Source organism: Gopherus evgoodei, chromosome 2 (assembly GCF_007399415.2).
Source record: "Gopherus evgoodei ecotype Sinaloan lineage chromosome 2, rGopEvg1_v1.p, whole genome shotgun sequence".
Taxonomy (NCBI): domain Eukaryota; kingdom Metazoa; phylum Chordata; order Testudines; family Testudinidae; genus Gopherus; species Gopherus evgoodei.
Window position 1 is genome coordinate 216,828,702 of NC_044323.1, and position 10,214 is coordinate 216,838,915.

General features: G+C 42.1%; 1 pseudogene; it reads right to left on the reverse strand.

The window, feature by feature from the left end:
* Positions 1–8,553: 8,553 nt before the first annotated feature.
* Positions 8,554–9,006, reverse strand: LOC115645180 (annotated as a pseudogene).
* Between the last annotated feature and the right edge of the window lie 1,208 nt (positions 9,007–10,214).

The window sequence follows — 10,214 nt, forward strand, 5'->3', positions numbered from 1 at the left end:
GTTTAATAGTGGCTGAAAAGACAAACAATGTTTCATGTGGCACAAAATAAAGGAAGTCTGTATTACACATTACCACGTATGACTGGATTTCCATTGTGGTGCCCTTTGTGGCCTGTCAGAGCATGACCCACCTGGCAGCAGGGCTGCACTGGTATGGTTCTGTCCCTGTGAGGTCTGAGGTAGTGAACCAAGGCCCACTTCAGTCCTACTCCCTCTGGGATGTTAAGGCCCAAAAGGAAATCAGGATCAGATTAACAAACCCCCACGCCTGAAAGGAGGGTGATCTAAAGAACTTTCAACAGACCTCTACCCCTCCATTCAGGGAATGTGTCTAAACAGCCCACACTTCTGCCAATCCCCCAGAGTCCTTCTAACAGGGGCATCTCCAGCTAGAAAGCTAGCTCAGTCTTGGGGCTGTAACCAAGCTTCTCTCCCCTCAAGAGAAGCAGTTCTACTGCTTTCCTTCCTGGCCTAGGTCTCCACCTTTTACCTCCGCCTCCACACCCTGCATCAGGGCAGGTCAAGTGGGTCACAGGGTCTCCTTTCCTGCTTCATTGCCAGTGTGGGACCTACTTACCTCATCACACCATTTTTAAAAGTTATCCCTGTGGGCCAGATCCATCCTTAGTATAACTCCACTGAGTAGAATGGACACACAGTTGGGGGAAAAAAGTGGCCAAACTGGATGCAAACCAGGGATCGGCAGTCTTTGGCACGTGATCCATCAGAGAAATCCGCTGGTGGGCCGAGATGGTTTGTCTACCCGCAGCATCCACAGGTTTGGTCGATCGCAGCTCCCACTAGCTGCGGTTCACCGTTCCAGGCCAATGAGGGCTGCGGGAAGTGGCATAGGCTGAGGAATGTGCTGGTCACCGCTTCCCGCAGCTCCCATTGGCCTGGAATGGTGAACTGCAGCCACTGGGAGCTGCGAGCAGCTGAACCTGCAGATGCTGCAGGTAAACAAACCATTCCGGCCCGCCAGTGGATTTCCCTGATGGATTGCGTGCCAAAGGTTGCCGATCCCTGATTTAAACCATCCAGTGAAGAAAGTCTTAAAGAAACATTGTCACAGAAATATGGGGATGGATCCCTAGATCCACCTAGACCTGGGTGACTCAGACCTGCCCCTGAGAGTATATATATCTATACTGCAATGTAAGCCCATGCTTGAGCCTGGGCTCAAGCTTCCCCTCCCCCACCCCCCTGTCTACACTGCCATTGCGATAACCCAGGGCTTGGACCCAGGGTCCCTGGACCCTGCAGTGCTGGAGGGTCTGAGCTCAAGTTAAGCCAGGACCCAGGGTCTGAGTCCTATTGCTTTGCAGCGTAGATGCTGCCCTGCTTGATTGTGGTCCTGGGAGTCGGCCGGAAGTATCCCAGAATTCCATGGGACACCTTCCTTAGTTCTTTCTATCCCAGAAATCTGCAATCCATTCTGTTGAGAATGGGAGCCACCCACCTTTTGCAGGTGGCAGCCACTCAGGTCAGTGTTAACCCATTGTCCTCTGATCACCAATCTGTAAGCACACTATCAGCGAATCTCCTGGGTTTGCAATGGAGAGCAAACAGATCAAGCTTTTTGAAACACAAACTGCTTCCTTGGGTTGGGGGAGGGGCAGTAAAGTTTTCCCACAGTGCATCACAGTTCTAGGGGTAGAGCAGCTGCATTTCAGGGTGGGGCGCACTAGGGAGTCTGGGATATAGTTACTTTGACTCAGGACTGCTCACTGCAATGTGGATGCCAGAGTGCTAGGTTCAAGCATCGGTTAGAAAAGCTGTAACATAGGATTAAAATACAATATAGGTTCCCTAACACAGGTCATCTGACTCAAGTCCCACTAACCCTTGGGTTACATTGCAATGTAGACATGCTCAGAGAGATAGCTTGTGAGTCTGGTTTGTTCTTACACTTTGGCAATACTTAAAGAGCCTCACTGAACTGATTTTTAAAAAAAAAAACCCATCTGTACTTGACATAGGTTTCAATGGGGGAGAGGGTAGGAAAGGTATTTAAGCAATATTTCTGTCCAAAGCTGAGATCATTCTTGCCTAAATTATACTGGAAGGACTGGGATTATTTCACTAGTCACGATCACCAGGGTGCAAAGTACTTTGGCCACACACCCCTGAATCCCCTGACTAGCCTTGACATGCCCCCTACCATGAATGGGCAGCATAGAGTCCACTATATCTGCTTTACATTGCCTGGGAAATTCACCACTGGAGAATCCTCCATTGTTCTGTTGGAGCAGATTACTGGCTGCCTTACACAGTCTGAATAGCACAATGCAGCTAGCCAGAGGGCTGGGGATCTGGTTCATAGCTGTGGAAACAGACACTATATAATGTGTCTAAATTTAATTAACCTAGTAAAATATGAAATGTATCATTGCTGCTGTTGTGTATGAGCCAACAACATTATGGAAATAAGAAGGAGAGGGCGATATGTTGCAGTATTTTTATGTTTGTAAATTACACACATTCCACTCTCTTGGTCCACTGTCACTAAGTGCATAACACATATGGGGAATCAATGGCAGAGCGTACAACTCCTGATCATCTTAAAAGGTGTGTGCGGAATACGGGCATTGGGATGGAAGGAAGAATGGATGATGCTTAGTCAGAAGCCTTGGTCTCCTGTTTTCTGAATAGGCCACAATATCAACAACCATCCACTATCATTTTAATTGCATAAGTTTAATAGGGTATGTGGGTGTGGGTGTGGGTGGTGAGAAACAACAACAAAAACAGTTCAACATTCACATTTTCATATTTCTGATTCCTTCTCCTTCACTCCAGAAAGCAAACAATACTAATGTATTCTATTGTCAATTTGCCTATGTGGGATATTGTCCCCCAAGCCTTGAGATAGAAGGCTATTTCTTCTGCTAATCCAACCCTCTAGAGGCATTTTAGCAACTAATCGGGATGAATCAAATCATTCCTGCTGCATATAATTAATTCTGAGCCAATCTAATTTTTATTAGTCATGGGTTTCAGTTACCTAGATTTGCATGACTAGAATTGCCCTTGACCACATGAAATTTCTTTGTAGATTTGATTTGAAAATGTAGTGGGTAGCTCCCCCCTCATTCAACCCATTTTTGATGATTGCTAATCCAATTGTGTCTAGATTTGCATCCTTCTTGGTACATGTTGTAAAATAAAATCTTTGTGGTGGAACTTGAAAAATCAACTTACTTACCTGAGATTTTTTAAAAGTGAATTTAGGCCTTGTGAATGAGATGTACGACATCTATGAAAGGATTAGTTGATGGAAGTCAGCTCTTAGCAATTGCTAAACAAGATTCACTTATTCTTGGACCACTTGGTCTGTGAGTCAGAGTTTGTTCTCTAACTGCAGTTTAAACTAGCTGAGGATCTGTGTTTCAGTGGCTGGGTGCATTACCATGTGTCCTGATAGGAGTGAGCGTTCGGTGAGAAGCTCACATGGGCTCCATTTTCTGCTCATGCAGTTTGAAGTAGCTGGCTTCTGATTATTTAGTGGAATTGATCTGTCTTAATAAAGGACTAGACTGCCTTTCCCCCTATCTATTTGTTGCCACACAAAATATGTTAAACCAAGACAGCCTATGATTCTCCCAAGATCTGCATAGAACTTCAGTGATCCTTTACACGTCAGGGCTTTGGAATGAGGGTGCCAACAAGACAACTAATTGGCACTAATACTGATGGTGGTTTTTTGGGCATTGAGAGTGGAGCCAAAGTGCCAACCCCATTCACAGAGGCAGCCATACCACATAGGGCAAAACAGAGGTGGTTTGGAACCAATGATTTAGAAGTTAAAGGCTCCATATACTATTACAAATCCCCTAAGCCATCCAGTCCCCATTTTATTTCTCCCATTTGGAACATCTGATTCTAGATAGATATATTTGATTATTAAACAAGAAGCAGTTCTGACTCTTGCCACATGGTATCAAAACAAATGCAAGAAAAGCTACAGCATTTCCTTTAATAACATTTTCTCTTTACAAACGTCCCATAGAGATGCAGCAGACATATGTGATATTAATATTATGCAACTTAACTGATGCTTAGAAGCATTTGGGAAAACTTTGACTGACTGGCGCTTACAATTGCTAATGAGGGGATCTCAGATACAGGCATACAGTAGAATAAAGCAGTTTATTTTTCAGCATGACATTGCTCCATCTGAGTGGGGAAAAAAACCCAACAACACACCAAACAGACAAGCTACATACGAGATAATGTGGGCCACTGAGCTGTGCAGCAGTGGGTTTGTGAAGAAGCTAATGACTGGAGGCCAATCTCTGTAATCTAACTGTGTACACATGCATCCTCTCCCTCTCATTAGCAGTGTCTGAACATTCATCTTCCCCACCTGGAGACAGCAGAGTGCCTGGGGAACAGCCAGGAGAGAAGGCAACTGGGACTACTTTTTCCTACACAGATCAACTTCACTCCAGCTGGAGACAGCACCTTCCCCTACTTGTGAGAAGCAACTCCTCAAAATAAGACTAGAACAGTTGCCCTTTGAGACACCAAAACACTTCATTTCTTAAAGGAAGAGATGCTGTTCTGGACTCCTTCAACACAGTGATCAGCTTTGTCACATTTGAGACCCTCTATCGCTCATATGGTCCTTCCATTAGCCACCTACTTCCCCCATGCTCCCTGGTTCATCTATTAGAAAATAGCTCTGATTTTGCAACTGCAAGGGGGAGAAGGGGAAAACTTAAATATATTGGTTCTTTACCTTTTTCCTTTAAAAGTGGTTGTCATAAATAGAGTGTTAAGGGTTAATGTCTCTTATACCTGTAAAGGGTTACAAGCAGGAAACTGGACACCTGACCAGAAGACCAATCAGGAGACAAGATACTTTCAAAGCTGGGTGGAGGGAAGTTTTTGTGTGAGTTCTTTGTTCTTTCTTCTTCTCTCAGAGGGTCTGAGAGAGACCAGACATTACTACAGGCTCTCTAAGTTTCTTTTCATAGAGTAAGTAAAACAGGCGGTTTAGGCTTTTTAATTGTTTTAACTCTATTTGCAATTGTGGATCTGCCTGGTTAACTTTTATATGTGCAGTTGCTGGGAATATTTTGATTTGTATTGGTACTGGGGGGGAGGTCTCTTCTGGTATCTGTAAGCTATAAAACCCTGTAATATTTACATCTTGAAGTTACAGAGATAATTCTTTACTTTTTCCTTTCTTTTATTAAAAGATTTCTTTTTAGAGAACCTGACTGATTTTTTTTTGGTTTCCCTTGTTTTATCCCAGGGGATTGGGATAACTCACCAGGACGGGTGGGGGGAGACGGAAGGAGGGAGTGATAAACTCTCTCTCTGTTTTCCTTGAATCTGTTTGCCTCTTTGTGGAAGGGAAGGGAGATGCTTCTCTGTATGGTGATTTAAGAGGTTAGATCAGTATCTCAGGATAGCCCAGGGAGGGAAGTTCTGAGAGGGGGAAGGTGGGGGAATGGTTTATTTCTCCTTGTTTTAAGAACTCAAGGGATCTGGGTTCTTGGGGTCCCCAGGGAAGGTGGGGAGGTCAGAGTGCCCCAAAACACTATATTTTTGGGTGGTGGCAGCCTATCAGATCTAAGCTGATAATTAAGCTTAGGGAAATTCATGCTAGTATCTCATTTTCTGGACTCTAAGGTTCAGATTTGAGAATGATTGCTAGGACAGTGGTGCTAGGAATTTATGCATAGAGATAATGCAGACAGATTGATCTACACTTGTCATAAACAGATAGCTAAGGGTTAATGTCTCTTTCACCTGGAGCACCTGACCAGAGGACCAATCAGGAAACCGGATTTTTTCAACTTTGGGTGGAGGGAATTGTGTGTCTGAGGTCTTTGTTTTCTGGCTGCCTGCTTTCTCTGAGCTTTGGAGAAGTAGTTCTGTTTTCTAATCTTCTGTTTCTAAGTGTAAGGACAAAGAAATCAGATAGTAAGTTATATGGTTTCTTTTCTTTGGTATTTGCATGAATATAAGTGCTGGAGTGCTTTGATTTGTATTCTTTTTAAATAAGGCTGTTTATTCAATATTCTTTTAAGCAATTGCCCTGTATTGTGTCATCTTAATACAGAGAGACCATTTGTATTTTTTCTTTCTTTTTTTTATATAAAGCTTTTTTTTAAGACCTGTTGGAGTTTTTCTTTACTTCAGGGAAATTGAGTCTGTACTCACCAGGGAATTGGTGGGAGGAAGAAATCAGGGGGGATCGGTGTGTGTTGAATTGGCTAGCCTGATTTTGCATTCCCTCTGGGGGAATAGGAAAGTTCTTTTTGTTTCCAGGACCGGGACGGAGAGGGAGAGTCACTCTGTGTAGTTTCACAGAGCTTGCGTCTGGGTATCTCTCCAGGAGCACCTGGAGGGGGGGAAGGGAAAAAGGATTATTTCCCTTTGTTGTGAGACTCAAGGGATTTGGGTCTTGGGGTCCCCAGGGAAGGTTTTTCAGGGGGACCAGAGTGCCCCAAAACACTCTAATTTTTTGGGTGGTGGCAGCAAGTACCAGGTCCAAGCTGGTAGCTAAGCTTGGAGGTTTTCATGCTAACCCCCATATTTTGGACGCTAAGATCCAAATCTGGGACTAAGGTTATTACAACACTAAACTAATCTCACTGACAGCTCCTGTGTTCAACTCTCATTTTAAATGCCTTTATTGTCTTGCAAAAGCAAAAAGATATTCAACCACTAGATTTTGCAGAGCACACAACTCTTCATTTCTCAGGGGAAAACAGTCACAGAGAATTCCATATTGTAGATTCACAAAGAAGAAAAAGTTGGCACCTTTGCTCCATTTATAGATGTCAATAAACATTCAGATTGTAAAACAGGCATAGTTGCTTGGAAGTACATACCATTGCATTTTGATGCAGTTGTTTGTTTACTTCGAATGACTTCCTCCCAAAGAGGAATTTAGCTACAAGACTTTACCCAGAGGTGTAAAGTTTTGCAACCGAGTGCTGACAGCTACTCTGGCCCTGCTTCTTCCTGTGACCCAGCTGGAGGGCTGTCACATGGAGTTAGGCTGGGCAGAAGTAAAAACTGGAGGAAAAATCTTAACAATAAAAATGGACTATTTTTATGTTTTTTATGTTTAGCTAACCTTGTAGGGCTAAACTCTGAAGTTGATACCATGCACAGTCCCATTGAAGTCAGTGGAACTACTTGTGCAGTGAAGTGCTACTCACGATGAATAAGGGTGTTAAAGTCTGGTTCCTAGTGAAATTTATATAAGCAACATTTTGTTTTTTAAAATTGAAGACGTACTGTAGGTGTTTAATATGACTTACATTTTGTATCCTGTCTCCTGCAATAATTTGAACAGAGATGAACAGAAGAGAATCAAACATCTTGCTCATCAACAGCCATCTATGTACCCAGCTTTTCCCCAACTGAAGCAAAGATACAGGAATTTAGCTACAAACTTGATGAATTCCTTTTTTTTTTTAAAGATGTAAATTAATAATGCTCTAGGCAGGCATGATTTTTCAGGGGATGGAGAGTATACACTTGTTTTTACTTTAATTCCTGCCATGGCTCACTTTTTATTTATTTATTTAATTTTTAAAATGTATGTACTGGATGACAGCAGGTTTAGTTTCCTCTCATGTGTTAGAATTCTGAAAGAAGTTTCCTCCTGTCCACCATTCATGTGTAGAAATGGCTCCAAGTAGTTAAAGTACTGGTGCCACTCCTGTCGTTACCTGCCATTTGTCCATTATGCAACATCAGTGTGAGGATATGAAGAAACCCATAAGTAGAGTTTATATGAAGTTTAAATGGAGCATATGAGTGATTTAGTTTAATTGGAAGAGTCTTAATATGCAAGGGACAGCTTTCCCACACTGTAGAAATCCATATGTTAGAATACTTCTGTTTTTAGAATGTCATAGCATAACAGCCAAGAGTTGCCAGAATGAGGCCACTGTGACTGTCCGGCTTTGAAAATAAACATTTGACAGAACTGCTCCTTGTGCTGCAACCACCACATGCACAGCATATTTACAAATGCAAAAATTCAAAGTGGTTCAGTCTGCTTCATTATGACAACACAGGCAATTCAGTGGGTATGTTTTCGGAATGGCACACAGGACGTTAGGCACAAAACTCCTGCTAATAAGAAGAAGAAGTGGGCATTTAATGCCATTTATAGATTGGGAACATATGAAAGCATGCGTAGTGATAGAGACAGATCAATAGGAAGGATTTTTAAAATCAGAATGCAATTTCTCTACCACACAGTTGGCAATAGTAAGTATTTCCTAGTAATAGATCCAGTCTGCATCTACTGAAACAGCATCAGTGCTATGCATTTTAATGAAACTTGCTCTCCAACAAATGCCATTTCCTCCCTCTTGGGTGGGTTCCAGTGATTCTGTAAAAAAGAAAAGGGATCTGCTTTGATTTTTGGAAGATTTCCATGTTTATTTTCATGACATTGGGGTACCTGGATTCCCTGAAACTACAGGTTGAAATCCCAGCAGGATTATCTGTCTGGATATGTAGGTTTTTATAGGGTGTCCATCTCTGTGATATGCAAATTCCTAACTCAGGTCTTTATTTTTTTTTCCATTTGAACAATTTATTAGTATGCCTGTTTTACAAGTTTTAGAAAAAGAATCCCAGGATTTTGCCTCCTGTGTGTTTTCGTCTTGCTTCCTCATGGTCCGTGATGCCAGCAGAAGTTGTCAGCACTATGTACCCAAACTGACCTGAAGGCAAACGTTTGTTCTGCCACTTTTCAAGGTCCTTCAACTGAACATCAAATCTGGGACCGATCACACTACACTTGTTCAGTCTGGCTGTGAGATTAACAACAATTTTCCCAGCTCTGTGATCATCAGTGATCTCAAATTCACCAATGTAACCATGCTTCATCATCACAGTTAAAAAACTGCAGCATTACTTTAGAGAACTTGACTTTTCCACATTTCTCTGCATTGTTGATGCTCTTAAGGGCATTGGCCAGAACATTCATGCGCACCATGATGTCGGTGCAGCAAGATGACAGAAAAAAGCTTTATCACAGGCAGATGGATTGAGTATTATGCAGAATACCTTGTGAAGGGTCTTTCCAATGTGACCTTAAGAACCAAGGTTCTGTCTGCTGCTCTGATTGGACATAAGAAATCTCTTATCACTTCAGTACAGTAAGGATTCATTATCCTTAGCCCACATTCCCTATTACACTGTTGTGTGCCCTGCTCCATCCTGGTTAGATGCCAACCACCGCACCACATGTGGCCAGATTTCTGAGTCTTGTAGTTTACAAAAGGCTAAAATCACTGATGTTGCTGCACAATATACCTGGGTAAGTCATGAAAGAAAAGAAAGTAAAGACTTGAGGATTTGGCCCATGGTCTGCATTTGTTTTTAGCACTTTTTATTGTAGTGATTTAGCAAACCCAGTATGAATCTTGATCTGTAAACTTCCACATGATTTAATTTGGGAAACCGTATTTAGGTCAATTCCTTCGTGCTATGATTACTGTGGTTTACTAGCACAAAATGCATCGCTGGCCATTAATGTACTAGCAATTACTGGACTGAAATGAGATAACTACTTTTTGCTAAGGCCTTCTCCATCTAATTTTGAACACCCAGTACCTCCATTGGACATCTTGAGAGAATTGGAATGCTCCCATATTGAGGCTTATCCTAACCTTTTTGTTCAGAAAGTCACTCAATTCTCCCCCTGCCCCCATCCCACCCAGAATTCAATAGGAAACAGTTGAAGTTTCCTGTCTCCATTACAATCAGGTATTTAGAGGTTGCCCCATACCCTTTTTGAAAAACAGAAAGAATGTGTCCTAGAACTTAGAAGCAACACTTATAGGATGGTACCTGAACTTCCTACATTTCTAAGTTTACATTTCTAAGTTTCCTACATTTCTAAGTTTCTAAGTGGGAATGATGGGCTGAAAAACATGCTAACATTTTGATATTTCTGCTTTAGTGCAATTTGAGGAGCTTTGTTGCAGTTTAATTTACTGTAGTGAGTTATTGTGCCTTGTCACATGTAAAGCTGTGAGGTCATTATAGGGGAACTTGTGACATTTTTAACTTTTCTGAAGCAGTTTCGAAATGAACATAAAAGTAAAGGCAGACACTGTGTCTGCTCCAAGCTGCTATAATTAATGATAAGGGGTCTGATAAGTAAAATAAGTTATGGAGCTTTCATAGAGGATTAAATCCTGTTCATAAAGAAGCTACAGGCCATG